This window comes from Melopsittacus undulatus, chromosome 6 (genome assembly GCF_012275295.1).
Source record: "Melopsittacus undulatus isolate bMelUnd1 chromosome 6, bMelUnd1.mat.Z, whole genome shotgun sequence".
NCBI lineage: Eukaryota > Metazoa > Chordata > Aves > Psittaciformes > Psittaculidae > Melopsittacus > Melopsittacus undulatus.
Genome location: NC_047532.1, coordinates 52287140 through 52301472, shown reverse-complemented (window position 1 = coordinate 52301472; position 14333 = coordinate 52287140). Strand labels below are relative to the sequence as shown.

The 14333-nt window shown below is 40.6% G+C and overlaps 1 protein-coding gene across 3 annotated transcripts in view; it reads right to left on the bottom strand.

Annotated features, from left to right (window-relative positions):
- Positions 1 to 14081, bottom strand: part of RALGPS2 (Ral GEF with PH domain and SH3 binding motif 2) — a 120115-nt gene extending 106034 nt beyond the window's left edge. For 2 of the 3 annotated variants that reach the window (XM_005150197.3, XM_013129354.3), the window contains exon 1: positions 13964 to 14081. The gene's annotated coding sequence lies outside the window, so the exon portion shown is untranslated. Of the gene's footprint in view, positions 1 to 13527; positions 13688 to 13963 lie in introns of those variants that run through there. The other variant, XM_031050209.2, reaches the window with a different exon arrangement.
- Between the last annotated feature and the right edge of the window lie 252 nt (positions 14082 to 14333).

Below are 14333 nucleotides of genomic sequence, written 5' to 3'. Positions count from 1 at the left end.
TGAAGGCATCAAAAAGACACTGAGACGTAAGACAAGCATTAATTTGAAGAGCATAGCTGGCAAAGCATGAGAACCAATTATGCCAAACATTTATATGGTATAAAGTCAATGGTATAAAGTCAAGCCTCAAATTCTTGTTATAGAACACAAAAATAAATTCAGGGTAATGATTAATAATAAAGCATTTTAAAAATTATTCCAGCACTACGAACTCAGCATAGTAAATTCACAAGCAATATCTTATCCAAATTCTACTTGGATACTTGAGACATTCAGTGGATGACTGGATAATTATTACTTAAACATATTCAGTTTATGAAATGCAGCTGTGTCCATTTCTGTCAAATCAATGGACTCATGCATTAAAAATTTATTTAAGTGTAGATACATGCAAGCTGAAAACTTGGGTCAAAGAACAATGACACAACATAGTTTTAATAGAGATTTGGAGGTAAAAGATATTTTCAATGTAAATTGTTTTACAGCAATAAACTACAAACAAACTTCAGTTAGTACAAACAGCTGAAATTTCTAATCTTAGCACACTGATTAGAAAATGCTTTGCTTTCCTTTCTAGGATCACCAAAACCACCACAGTGCTGAAACAAGTACAAATCTTGAGGAAATCACAGTTAGAACAAAGGCAAAGATCCTCAGATCCTAAAACACCTACCAGGTAAGCTCTTCTGGCAGCTTCTGTCAGGAAAGCTTGCTGGAGTTCCGTCCTCTTCTACAAAAAGGGAATCTTTTGGACCAAACTAGTTAACAGCACTGACTTACTCTTAAGGAAGAGAGATAAGCCATTTTGGACAAACCAATAAAAGCTAGTTCTTTACCATATCTAAATGAAAATACAACACTTCTTTGAGACCCTGTCATGCCCTGTAATTCTGCCTGAAAAGCTTTAAGTCTATATTAAAAAAATAAATAAATGAAAATTTCAGCCACCCAAATTAATACACAGCTTGGACAAGACAAGCATTTTTGCCATTAAGCAAGATTCACCTTGAGTAGGTGAAATGAAAAAAAGGTCATGACTGATACAAAGAACTGAAAGGCTCTGAAGAACACTTACAGTACTTGGAGCCATTAGCCTAAGTTACATTTTGGACAAGGATTTGATACTGCTTTGTAACTACTGACATCAAGCCACCCTTCTGGAGATGCAAGGATATCTGTCAACAGAATAAAGATAAGCAGACACTGCACACCAAACAGGGAGTAGCCTTGCAACAGAAAAGATCCTGTGAAGAGAAAGATGTGCAGGAAAACAAGCTGAGCTGGGAGAGCTGACCAGGGAACCTAGCTACCAGCAGGACTGTTTTGTTGCCCACCAGGAGCAGACCACAGCCCATGGGCTGCCTGCTGGAGGAAAACTCTGCTGCACAGAATTCTGTGCTTTCAAATTTGGGGGGGGGAATAAAAAAAAATTGGGCATAAGTTACTTTACCACTGCAATATTGTGGCAAGAAGTGAACTTGATTTCCAGTTCAAAATGTGTAAATTTTTGATTCCTGAAGGTGTTCTTTGCTGACATACAAGGTATATTAAAACACTTTACATTGCAGTATTTTCAAATGGTTCTAATTATAAACTGTCTTTGCTGTGCCCCAAGCAACAGTGTGGACTAGATGGCCACCAGGTGCCTCCCCCAAAGTATTCTGATTCTCTAGTTTAAGGAAAACACAACAGGCCTTAATGATCTAATTAGAATAATGTGTAGGTTCAGAAAGAAGTATATCCAAATACATTGTTCAAGCACTATCAAACCACACAATCTACTTCATTTCTTGCTCTTGACGATATGAGTTTTTTGTACTTTTTTAGATTCCAAAGAGTGGATAAATGTTATTAAAAAAAAAAAGCTTGAGGTCTGTTTGAAAAATGAAGTGTACAGGTGATAGAAGGCCATAATAAGGAACAGGAGATAAAAGCTGCAACCGTCCATGCTATGAAACAAGAGTCAAGTAAGCAAGTAACAGCATATCAGCTGGGTATCATTAAAGGCCAGAGCAAAGACTAAGTACAAGCAAGCCCTTATCTGTGACTACTTCTTCTAGTTGTCTTGGACGAAAGATTTCACGGTGCTTTGATAATCTAACAATTCATGGTGTCACCACCATGAGAGATTCAACTGATAATTCCTATGACTATTTGGAACTAGGAATATTTTGGTGAAAGAAATTAATACATGGCTATTTTTTCCTAGTTAAGATACATACACTTTAACTAAATAAATTCAGATGCTTCAGTGTTGTCTTAAAGCCAAGATCATCCATATTAAGGAATAATTAAAATAACCCACCAAAACAAAAAAGAAACAACAACAAAACACCAAACCACACCAATTTCGTAATCAGTTTTCCCATTCTGTACTACCAGGAAGTGAGGTGAAAAGAATGGCTGATAACACCAATACCTTGGCTGTGCTTCGAAAATACTGTAATATTTAAGTTGGTTTCATATTCACCTTGCTAGGTTGGGGAAGTTCATTTTGGTCATTAATGTTATTTAAACATACAGGAGAGTCAGTCACATCACAAATAAGATTACTTACAGCTGAAATACCACTGAAGTCACTAGCCACAACATGGTTGGTGTGTTTTTGGCAAGCGGTATGTACTTTAGAAACAGCTTTATTAAAAACAAAAAACTTAAAAACCAAACAAAAAACCTCACAAAACCCACAACAAAACCCACAAAACACTTTAAACACTTAAAAGCTAAAATACTTTAATGAGCTGCACAAATTTATCTTCTACTACCACTAAGACAGTCAAAAACAACCTCAGCAAACACAGAAAACAGCTACTAATTTAAATGCAATAGTCATACAGTGATTCACAGATCTTTCCATTCTAAGAATCTAGTTTTTCCTGCAAAGAGTGGGGTTTTCCACCTGAGTTGCGTCTGGCTAAACATCCTAAATCTGACAAAGCTATCACATAACAGGCAGTGGAGCTGCTCTGCCACAGACATTGACAGATCAGCCAGCTCCCCCACTGAGGAACAGAGCAAACACAACATCAATATGCTCTGGGACCTAACTGCATGCTTAACCCAGCCCCATCCCCCTAAAGAACACAATATGCAAATGTTATCTCCAACCTCGGCAAGACCCCTTTTTCTCTTCCAAAATGTGTTTTCTAATTCTGAGGATTGTTACATCAAAGAATGTTGGCCTTCTTTGCCAAAAGATTGTAATTTTCTTCCTGTAAGCAAAGCACTTTACCAACATTAGGAGAATCATAAATACAAAAAAAAAGCTGCAAAGAAATATCAAGGAGCCAGTCCGATAAGACAACAGAAACACACCCTGTGGCCCGGAGAGGGGAGGAAGAGGGGAGGGGGACAATATCCAATTCCATTAATGACCTGGAATGTAATAGGGAAAGAGGACACCCGAGAAAGAGACCTGCAACAAAAACTTCCATTCCTGAAGCCCATCACTTCTCCCCATCTTCCCTCCCTCACTTCCACGAGTAAAATCAAGAAGGTATTCTTGACAGTACCAGTCCACACAGAAATATGACACATAAAAGCAACATAAACTCCAGCATATCCCAAGACAGCACAGAAAGTCTTTTTTCCTGTTCACTGGAGAGATCTCATTTCTGTCCATATCCTTTAACGCCATTACTGCCTAATTCCATTTTCCCTTAAGACTATGACTTCATAGAATAAAGGTAAATATGTAAAACCATGGAATTTTTTTAAAGTCATGAAAGAGATAGTTTTGGTTTTGTTTTTTTTTTAAATAGGTACAGCTGATATAATAAAAGCCTTCAATGTTTCTACAATTTACTTTTGTTTACAAATAAGTAGAGGATTTAACAAAAGTTTTGTGGACAGAATACCTTAGCAAGATATCTTTCATGTTAGCTACTTGCATTATTTATCAAACAAGCTTCCCTTTTTAAGAGTATCACTTAACATAGGCTAACTAGATGTCTATGTCTATCAAACTTAGCATAACAAATACAACACACCCCTGAATTATCTGCCCAACAGATTTCACTAAGCTATAATTTATAAAAGGCTTTTTGGTCTCAGCAATAGCCTTTCAATTAATCCCTTTCATGTCTTATAACTAAGTTATAAAAGATTAAGAATTATTCCTCAACAAAACTATGTCAACCTCAAATCATTAGCACTATACCTCTGTTACTCTAAGTATAAACTTGTTTAAGAATTCATACCCATTTTGCATATGCTCGCTTTGGACTTACAACAAGCACATGCTGCAACTGTACAACTCTGCTTTCACACCTGTGGGTGTTTTCTCCCATAAGCTAATCAAATTGAACAGGGAAGGTGCTTAATTTCACAGGACAAAACCAAAACCACAAGATCTTCTGTAAGTTTCTAGATGCCCTAGCATTATGTTACCTTAAATACTTCAACACCTTTGTATATACAAAAAAAAATATATGGGAACATGTAACAATAAATATGAAGATACTCCTTTTCCCTCTTCTAGTGATACAGCATTTGTTATCAAAGAGAGAAGAAACTAAAGCAAGTCTGACTGCTGATCTCTAACAGGCCATTTTTAGATAACCCTCTAACAAACCTAAGCCCCTGAATGCTAGCTCACACACAGACTTGTATGAATACTTCTTTTAAGAAAGTTAAATTACCTTTTCTGAGACATGAACTACATCCCAGCAAAGAAGACCTTCCACCACTAGACAGTTTCAGATAGGAGTCAAGGCTGACTTTGCAGAAGTATCACACACAAGTCACAGCATGAAATACAGTTTTTATCATCACACAGACCCTATCCACATTAAAAAAAAAATCAAGTTAATTAAGTGCAAAGGCAAGCCATTACATGCTGAAATCGAGGAAGCACTATCTGCAAGCAGGTCCTAAAGCACACTATCTACTTAGGAATAGCTGTTGTTCTTCAAAGGTAAATAAACACTGTACCTCAAAACTAGTTTTTCCACTTCTTCAATATCACTTTAATATGCCTTCAATTTTATAAAACATTGTACATCTGGCAGCCACCTCACGTGAAAACAGTATCAAGCTTGCCTTTTTGTTTGATCTCCTGACTACAATTTTATTAACATTTTTTTCCTCTCCAAATTCTCTTAGAAGTATTCTGGGTGGACACTTTGAACACTTAAAACAGGTCTTACCTGCAGAGCTGAACAACTTCCACATACAAAATAATTTTTTTTTGTAGATCTAGCAGAGCTAAAAGGTATTTAAAAATAACTGAAGAATCACAGTTTCATAACGAGATTAAGATTTGGTACTACTACCTCTGGCACATTTGTAATGAAGACTTTGTCCAATGTAACACAATATGAACTTGTTCGAAGTACCATTATAAATTATTATTACCATAACTGGATCAGAAAGAAAGTTTTTGTTCGCTAGTAAGGAGAAAAGCACCTTTAGCAAGGCACATAACTAAGAATACCAAAATCTATTATGAAAGACTTAACTAGCAAAATAAGTTCAAAATTAATCCAAAATAGGCCCAGACCAGGGGGCGGAGGAGGAGGAACAAAAAAAACCCAGCAAAACCACAACAAAGGAGGATTAAAAGAAATTATGTATAACCAGTATGGTACTCAACCAGCAAAGAGTGGCCAGTCAAGCACTTTTCAAACAGAAAATAGCAAAAACATTTCTGCTATGGAGGAACATTAGAAACCAGCTTCATTAGAAACTTCACACCTGATACTATCCATGTACAGCATATTAAAAAATAATAAAAGCCTTATACTTAGGTAATGTTTATTCTTATCCTATATTAAGGCAGACCTACAAAACCCAGGTTTTACCTGTCCTAACAAACATCTTAAGTTTCAGGCTGCTTACTCTTCACCATGTTCATGCTTCTCAGAACCATGGTTCTCAGTTTAGAGTCCAGCTAAGAAGAAATCTTGCTAAGCCTCCAGTAATTTTGCACTCTGAGCTCCAGAAGATATTTGAAGATCATCCCAACTGCAAGGAACGACTGAAATCAATAGATTATATTCTTCTTGTACATTACCCCTTTCCAAAATGCATGTTGGCATATTTCCATAAAAGTCTGATCAATAAGAATATAAAAATTATTTAAAGGCACTTCACAGACAAGCCTGAGAACTAACGCCCAAACACGCTGGTTAGTCTAAATGTATGTGACTATTATGCTAAAAATAGATGAGATAGCTGCCACTACTCAAGCATACTTACCAATAAAGCACATAGGAAAACTGGCTGGTACTCAAAGACAAGGCTATTGGCAAAGTGGTCTGGACTTGCTAGCAATGGCAGCACAGTTCATGCGCCCTTTAACCACACAGAGAAAGTTAATTACATGACAGAGCAGGGGAGGAAATACAATGACTATGAGTCATCCACTTAATCATATGATTTATCAATATACCTCATTATCTTAGAGTTACTAATTAGTGACAGCACAAAACAGTGATGCATTAATAGGGAAGAGAGTAACCCAAATCCTTTTTTTTTTCTTTTATTGATTTAGCACTTCAAACAATTCATGTGCATTTTGAAAACCAAGATGTACACCTAAAGAACAGCAGCATTCTGACACCTCACACGAGTGTTATACCATATTGCAAATGCTTCTGAAATCCCCCAAATACTTTACAGGCTTCTGGATTTACTTTTTGCTTGATCATAAAAAAAACACCGTATTATCAAGTTTTCAGTAGCACCAACATTATTCCCAAATCAGCCTACTGTAAGAGATGCAGTGACTGCTGATTTTAACTTTATGCTAAAGTTCTCAGAAATGTCACAACAATCCTATCATGCCTCAAATATTTCTGCATGAAATCTGAAACTCAAAAGGTTTTCATACAGGCTCCCAGACTTGCAAACCCAGTTAGAGATTCAGGACAGAGACGAGCTTGGGCTCTAACACGAGAAATCAGCACTCAAATAAATCACACAAAGGGACAACAAATTCAGTTAGGTGATTTCAGTTGCTTTATGGGAACTCTGATTTTATACTTGCCAGTCATTGCTTTTTTAATTGCTTTTTTTTCATTCCTTTTCTCTGCCATGACATCAGAGCCAGATTTTGTATGGCTGAAGAATAAACAGTTTGAGGAAACCATCAAACTGAAAAACAAGGCAAGAGGGGAAAAAGCCCTAACTAGGTAAGCTCCTTCATGCAGTTATTAGTATTTCTGCCATAGCAGTGAGAGAAGTGAGCCATCAATAAACAAGCTGCCCCACTGCATGCATGGTCACTACCTAACTAAATTACAAACCAATTCAAATTAGTTAGAACTGCATAGGACACCAACATTACCAAGTAGGTACCAGAACTTAGGATCAATTGGAAGATTAAACAAAAAACTTAGCAATAAAACAAGTGGACTAGAAACACAACCTGTTAAAAGAGATTATAAATTCAAGTTCTACATGAAACTAAAAAGTCACAAGTCAACCTGTGCTTCTATGCCTCTTCTGACACAGATCTGGACATGAAGCTTACAAAGAAAAACTTAGTAAATTGTGACTTTCAGATTTTCAGTGAAGGCTTCTGCCTACCTACACATTAATCTAAAAAGGCTGTATCACGGCAGAAAATGTGCTCTTTACTAGTCCTGTTTCTTCACTTATTGGTCCAAATCCAGTCACTCTGTGACATTACACCACTTATTCTGAATCTAAATGAAAATATAATACTGTAGTTTAGACAATTATCCCTAACCCTGGGCACCTGAATAACATGATAAAAGCAATTCAATTTATAAAGTGCATTCAGATCACTTTTTCAGGATCTCTGCCAGTTTTATCTAGCCACCATTATCTAAGAAATACATCTTCAACTTAAAAAAGATCAAATCTTTTTTAAAGATCAACTTCAAAAGCATGATCAGTCTGAACCGATCTCAATGAAGAGAGCCAAATCCATAGTTTCAAAGCTGTCCCTTAATGAATAATGAGGGATGCACAAATCAGACAGCTTTTAATGTCACACTACTCCAACAATGGCCAAAGAGTTGATAGCCAGTCCGGGCCACTTCAGGCATAACTGCTGCCAATACCACAGCTCTGTAAGAGAAAAAGATGTAACACATATATACCCCAAAGTACCAGCTCCCACTGAGACGGTGCCAAAGACAGCAAAACCTTCTGCATCACATTTTGTCTCCAAATCTCTTTGGAGTTACACATACCAAATTTCTTCTCTACAATCCCCCATTACACATTTTTTATCTTCCACTTTGAGCGCTTCAGCCCTCAGGCAGCCAACAGACATATAGTACAAGCAGTAAAACTGAAAAGATTCATGAGCTCCAAGAAATCACTAAACTGGGCTGATCACTTTTTAGCAGAGGACTCCATACCAAGCTTAATAATAAGTCTCCTCCTCTGACATTTCTGATTATTCTTGGGCATACTGTTCTTTTTTTCCTTAACTGACTCAGGTTCTCCCCAAGTTACGCTTCATTACTTGCACTAGGAACTGCTATAACAGTCTAAAACAATGGGAGGAGCAGAGGAGACTACTTCAAATTCTAGGCAGCTTTAATCAGGTTAGGAGGTCTCAATCTTTCAAAGACTAAAAAAATAAATAAATAAAAACCAAACCCCAAACCATCCCTGATTTTACTGCTTCAGTACAATTGCTGAGAACAATAACTAATAAACTGAAAGTCACCAGAGGGCACTAACGCTTCTAACTAATGGCAGATGCACTCCTCCAATTAGGAAGGCTGATAATTACATCCACATCATTATGTATATTTTATCTGGATTGAATTTCAGCCAGCTTGTTCTAATCCATGTTTAAATCTCAACTACATGCTGATGTGGCACTGAGCTACATAACTGTTGTGGTCACACCTTCAACATACTGGGGAGACTTAAAGTCTCCCCAGTTAGACCAGAGCAAATAGGGCAAGCATATGCCTCTCCCAGTTCACTTGCAATCTAAAGCTTACATTGCCTATGAAATGAATCCATATGCATACATATAAATGAAATTCTGAAACAGCCATGGAGAACAGGTCACAAGCCTGACACCTCAAAGAAACACAATAAATAACTATTCTTATGAGTTTGCAGGATGAATCCTATCATAGGGAACTACAAGCAAATCTGCCTTAGCGAGGGAAAAGGGGAGGGCTTCCACTTAACCATCACACAGAAACAAATCATTGCTCATACCCCAGATTTGGCATGAGATCAACTGTTACATGGTTAATCTGAACAAAAAGAGGCTGCTCTTTACCACTGAGAAATAAGCAGGTTCTTAAATCACAAATATAATGCATATGAGGGGCTCACAAGCATGTTTATTGATATTCTGACTAAGCAGCTGCTGAGCTTCTCTGTGTCAGGCAGAAAAGCACACTGCAGCAAAGCCAGAGATCTTCTGGGGCAGGAAACCTTGACTTGTTGATGCACTTAATGCTGACACAAAGAGCCAGAAAAACAGCCTGACTGGTGCGGCCCTATGGAAATAAAGGCAAGGCTTTTGGGACCTACAAGTTACACAGCTCCTTTTTGGCTCCAGCATTACTGCCCCACAGCTCTACTGTGTTCTTGTCAGGACCATAAGACACAGACAGAGGAAGGAAAAGTGAACCCTATCCTTATGGAAAGGCACACAACAAGAATGGAACCTAATTTCTGTGCACTTAAGTTACAGCCATGTAAAAAATTACACCAACAATAAAGCTAGGATAGTAAGGATTCGGAGAGCATTGTCAAGGCATGTCCAAGGGTGATTGAAGAAAGACACCATTTGTGCCACATGACAGTCTACAACCTACCTGGAAGCTTCTAAGGAGGTTTGAAAAGAGCAGTTGTGAGTGTACTAGAGAGTGGCACACCTCAGAACAGCAAGCCCAAAAAAGCAAACATAAACCTTTCATGATTGTCACAAACATTGTATTTTAAACGCCTTCGTGCTAGTCCACCAGAATTCCCAGTACTTTATTCTGCGATGCACTAAGATTCAGTGAATGAGTCAATTTTTCTAAACCAACTCTCCTATAACTGGAACACAGAAAGGAAACAGTCTACCTCTTCCTCACCCAACAAGCAGGTTCAATGACCATCACTTACACCATGTTAACATTTCAAAGTCACAGCATAAAGCTCCAATGTTCAGTATATGCCATGCTGCTGAAGATGTCCTCCCCTTTTGTGACTCCAGGCCACCCTCTCCTTTTTCATCCTACCTTCTTCACTTCACATGGCTCCACCCAACCGCATAAAGCTACTGCCACCAGCTTAGCCTAGAGACTGAACTGCCACTGCAGCAGCAAGAGTTGCAAGCTCTTTGACACCTCACAACTGCCTTGCTGTAGCTCTTACTTCAGATGTCCCCTTTCTGCTTGGCAGAATACTATGTTGTACCAGCTTGCCCACAAGAAGGTTTGCAATGCTATTTTACCTGGAGTCCTATGGGGCCTTTAAGGAGTAAAGAGTAAAGGAATAAGAATTGCAGTCACACATCCACACATTCTAGAGGACTAAGCATACAGACCATCTACTTAAAAACACCCAACTGTAACACCAAGAGTCTCTTGCTTCAGCAGTCTTTCAGGGTAATTAGTTCATAAAGACACAAAACATGAAGACCACAAAACATGAAGACATTGTTAAAGCAATAAATACTATGCGTGCATGAATATTAAAAGATTATTTCTACTGCAGCAGTTCCAGGTATTTAAATATAAAGGGTTTGACAGTAATGTTTTCTCATTATTTTGAAAATGCATTTTTAAGTATCTTTGCTAACAAGGGCTATAAACAACACTCAGATCAGAAATATGCCATGCCTTTGATGTCTCATCCTTTAATAAAATACAACAAATTACACTCCCCACCCCTAAAGGAAGTTTTCAACTCAGCTCTATTGAACGAAAGGAGGAGCCCACATGACTCAGCTCCAAGCAAACATAAAGGAAAAGATTAATCCTAATCTCAAAGAAGGAAAAAAAAAAAAACCAAAAACCCAAAACCAGAAGAAGAAACTGTTTAAGGTGGAGGTGTGTCCTTATAAATTAAAATCTTTTAATATTCAAAAACATGTCAAGGAGAACATTAGCACATTAAGACTTCATTAGCCTCCTGAAGTCTTGAAGATGTTTATTATGAATACAGACAATTTTAAAAATCACAGTTTACAAGAGTAACTGAAATTAGAGCTAACTCTGTGTCTTCGTTTTTGTTCACTGTTGCTGAGCAGCATCAAGATTAAGAATATATCTAAAGATTGGGATTTTTAATCTTCACAGTCATCAGCAAGATACAAGTGTGAAAGGGATCTCTCAAAAAAATCTGTACAAAGGCAGGTTTCAGAGGAAGAAAAACATCTGACAGTAAACCACCCAGCCTCATGAAGAGGGTTTTATTTTGTTGTTGGGTTGTGGGTTGGTTGTTTTTCTTTCTCCATTAGACTAAGGAATCAAACATTTCTCATCAAAATACAGTAAAATAAATTACAAGGTAGAGTATTTCACAAGAGGACTAACAGACTCCAAGTGACTGCTGTACATCTTCCACATATATTTGCAAGCAACTCCTCATCCCCCATGTCAGCCATGCCACAATAGCATTTCAGTGCAGAATACATCTCCAGGCTTGTTGGGAGGAATATTGAAAAAGCAAAGGAGTGCTTCTCTACAGATGTCACCAGAGGGCACTCTTTCAATTAAAGTGACCTAGCTCTAGCAAACTTCTGAGAAAGACTGGTCTACCCACAAGCAGGGACCCGCAGAGGCGGCACAAAACAGTAATTGTTTTGCTTCTGCAAGAGATCATAGAATCAACTAAGTTGGAAAAGACCTCCGAGATCATTATGTCAAACCATTACCCCAGGACTGAGAAGTTCACCACTAAACTGTGTCACTAAGGGCCCCAAAGATTTCCCTTACGGAAAAAAACAAAAACAAAAAATCCAAAAACCCACAAACAGCAAAACCACCAAACATAAATGCACTTTAGTTATTTATCCCAGAAACTTGAATTATTTTGCAAAGTAATTTGAGACACTGCTCGTAGAGGTCACAAGCACGTATCAACTTCTGTATTATTACACTGTAGTACCTGATGGCACCAATTGACCTAAGTAGTTTTGGCACCCAAATGTACAGCAGTAGGGCCCAAGCCAGTACAGCTCATGTAGAGCTGCCTGTGGAAGTCCTCTGGTAATATTATCAGATATACCAACCCTTACAATAACACATGACAAAAAATACATCTACATTGTCAAAAGAAGTCTCTGGGAAACAATGCATTTTCCCGACACATGATGTTGTTTAATAGGGTAAAAAATTAAACCATTTGTATAGAGGTAATACAAAAGTATCAGTAGGGTGAGTAGTTTTCAACCTTTGGTCCATGTATTATTTCTAATGGTCTGCTGAGACCCAGTAAAGATTTAAAAAAAAAAAGGTAGTGAGTTGAAGTTCATTAAACAAAAATGTGCACAACCACTAAAAAAACAGTATGTCTGTGTATCAAAAATGTTGCAAACCACTGTTTGACAGGAAAAGAAAGTTAAGCCGATTTCACTTACAAAAAAACCGTCACCACAATACTACTAAAAGCAAGTCAGCTGCAGAGGCAGGCAGTGATAAGAAAAAATAATCATTGTGCATCCCATGACATGTTCCAGTCAAGAAACTCAAAAACTGTAGGGCTACAAAACATGTGATTGCCTTATCCTATTTGATAAGAAATAGCCCCCCATCTCCTCTGATTAAAAAAACCCATAGTTTAGTACAGGAACAGAAGGGGAAGGGGAGGACAGGAATAATACCTGTGTGCAAAGACACCTTTTGCCAGTACAAAGATCTCTCAAACAGATAAGCATACCCGCAGAATTTCACCAAGCTAGTAATTACTATTAAACAGATGGGGACAAGTGACTTCAAACTACTGCCTATCATCACCATTTATCCCGGTTTAAATTTATCTAATTGCTTTTCCAGTACCTGCTGACAGGAAAGAAATACACCAACCACTCATGATGTCAAATAGCACCTATTTGCCCACCTTCTAAAGCAGATCTCTGTCTACAGCAAGGCAATACATCCTAGGAGCTCTGAACTTACCCATTTTATATAAAACAAACATTATGTGGTGTGGACACCGTGAGTACCCCTCTCAACCCCACCCGTGTGCTCTGACCCAGCCCGGGGTCTTGCTGCCCTGCACTTCCTATCACGTTAACTCGGCTTCACTTAATGGGAAGGTGTCCCAGTCTCCCGGGAAAGGCTGACTGGATAGCACTATCTCTCAGCTACACCCACCCTCCTCCTCCCTGGCGCCTCTTAGGGCCCCTCTCAGGCTCCACCGTAGCACAGCCCAGTGACCCACGGGGGAACACGGCTCTACCCCTTCACACACACCTCACACCTCCTTCGCCGGTGTGCGGCTACCGCTTCACACCCCGAGGCCCCTCTACAGAGCGAAGGGAGCAGCTTCCCCCCACCCCGCTCTCTGGCCCCTCACGCCGGTAGCGTCGAGGGGAGAGTATAAATGGCTGGAGGCGCGCTCCAGACTCGCCCCACAGCCACGCACCGCTCCATCCTGCAGCACGGCCGTGGGGCCCGGGCAACGCCGTCACGCGACACACACCCCAAACACGCTGCCGGGGGAGAGGGCGCTGTCGAGCCGCCGGCCCGGTCCGCGGGGTCAGCGCCCCGTTCCCCGCCGCCCCCCGTGTGAGGCGGCGGGCGACAGGTGGGCAGCAGATCGCGCGGCTCAGAGAGGAGCCGGCCGGCGGAGGGGTGGCGGGTGGGCGCCGGGACCCTCCCCGGATCTGGGAGGGAACCGTGCGCCTCCAATCCCCGGTCGGCAGCCCTTCACGGCCCGGCGTGCCTGCCGGGGCTAAACCTCCTTTTCTCTCCTCCCTCGAAGAGCCGGACAATAAGTCCCAGCACAGCTCCCCGCGGAGGCGGGTGCTGACCGCACGGCTCCCCCTCCTCTTCCTCCTCCGCGCGACAGCCCTGCTCACCTGCGAGAAGAGGAAGGATGAGCGGGGGCGGGTGAGGATGGGGAAGCCGCTCCGGCTGCTGGAGGGGCTGCGGGCTGCGCTCCGCCCGGGGGCCTCGCCGGGGCTGGGGCTAGCAGCGCCACCACACACACACACACGCACGCACTCACTCACTCACTCCCTCCCTCACACACACACACACACATACACACACACTACGGGACGGGGGTTTGGGGGGGGGCGCCCGGCGCTGGCCGCGCATGCGCGTCGAGCCCCGTTGGCCCGCCTCCTCCCGTGTGGCGGAGCGCCAGCGTCGGGCGCAGACTGCGCACGCGCTCCCCCGAACCGAGAGCAGGCGCCCAACGGCGCCGAGCGCGCTGCGGAGGGGGGC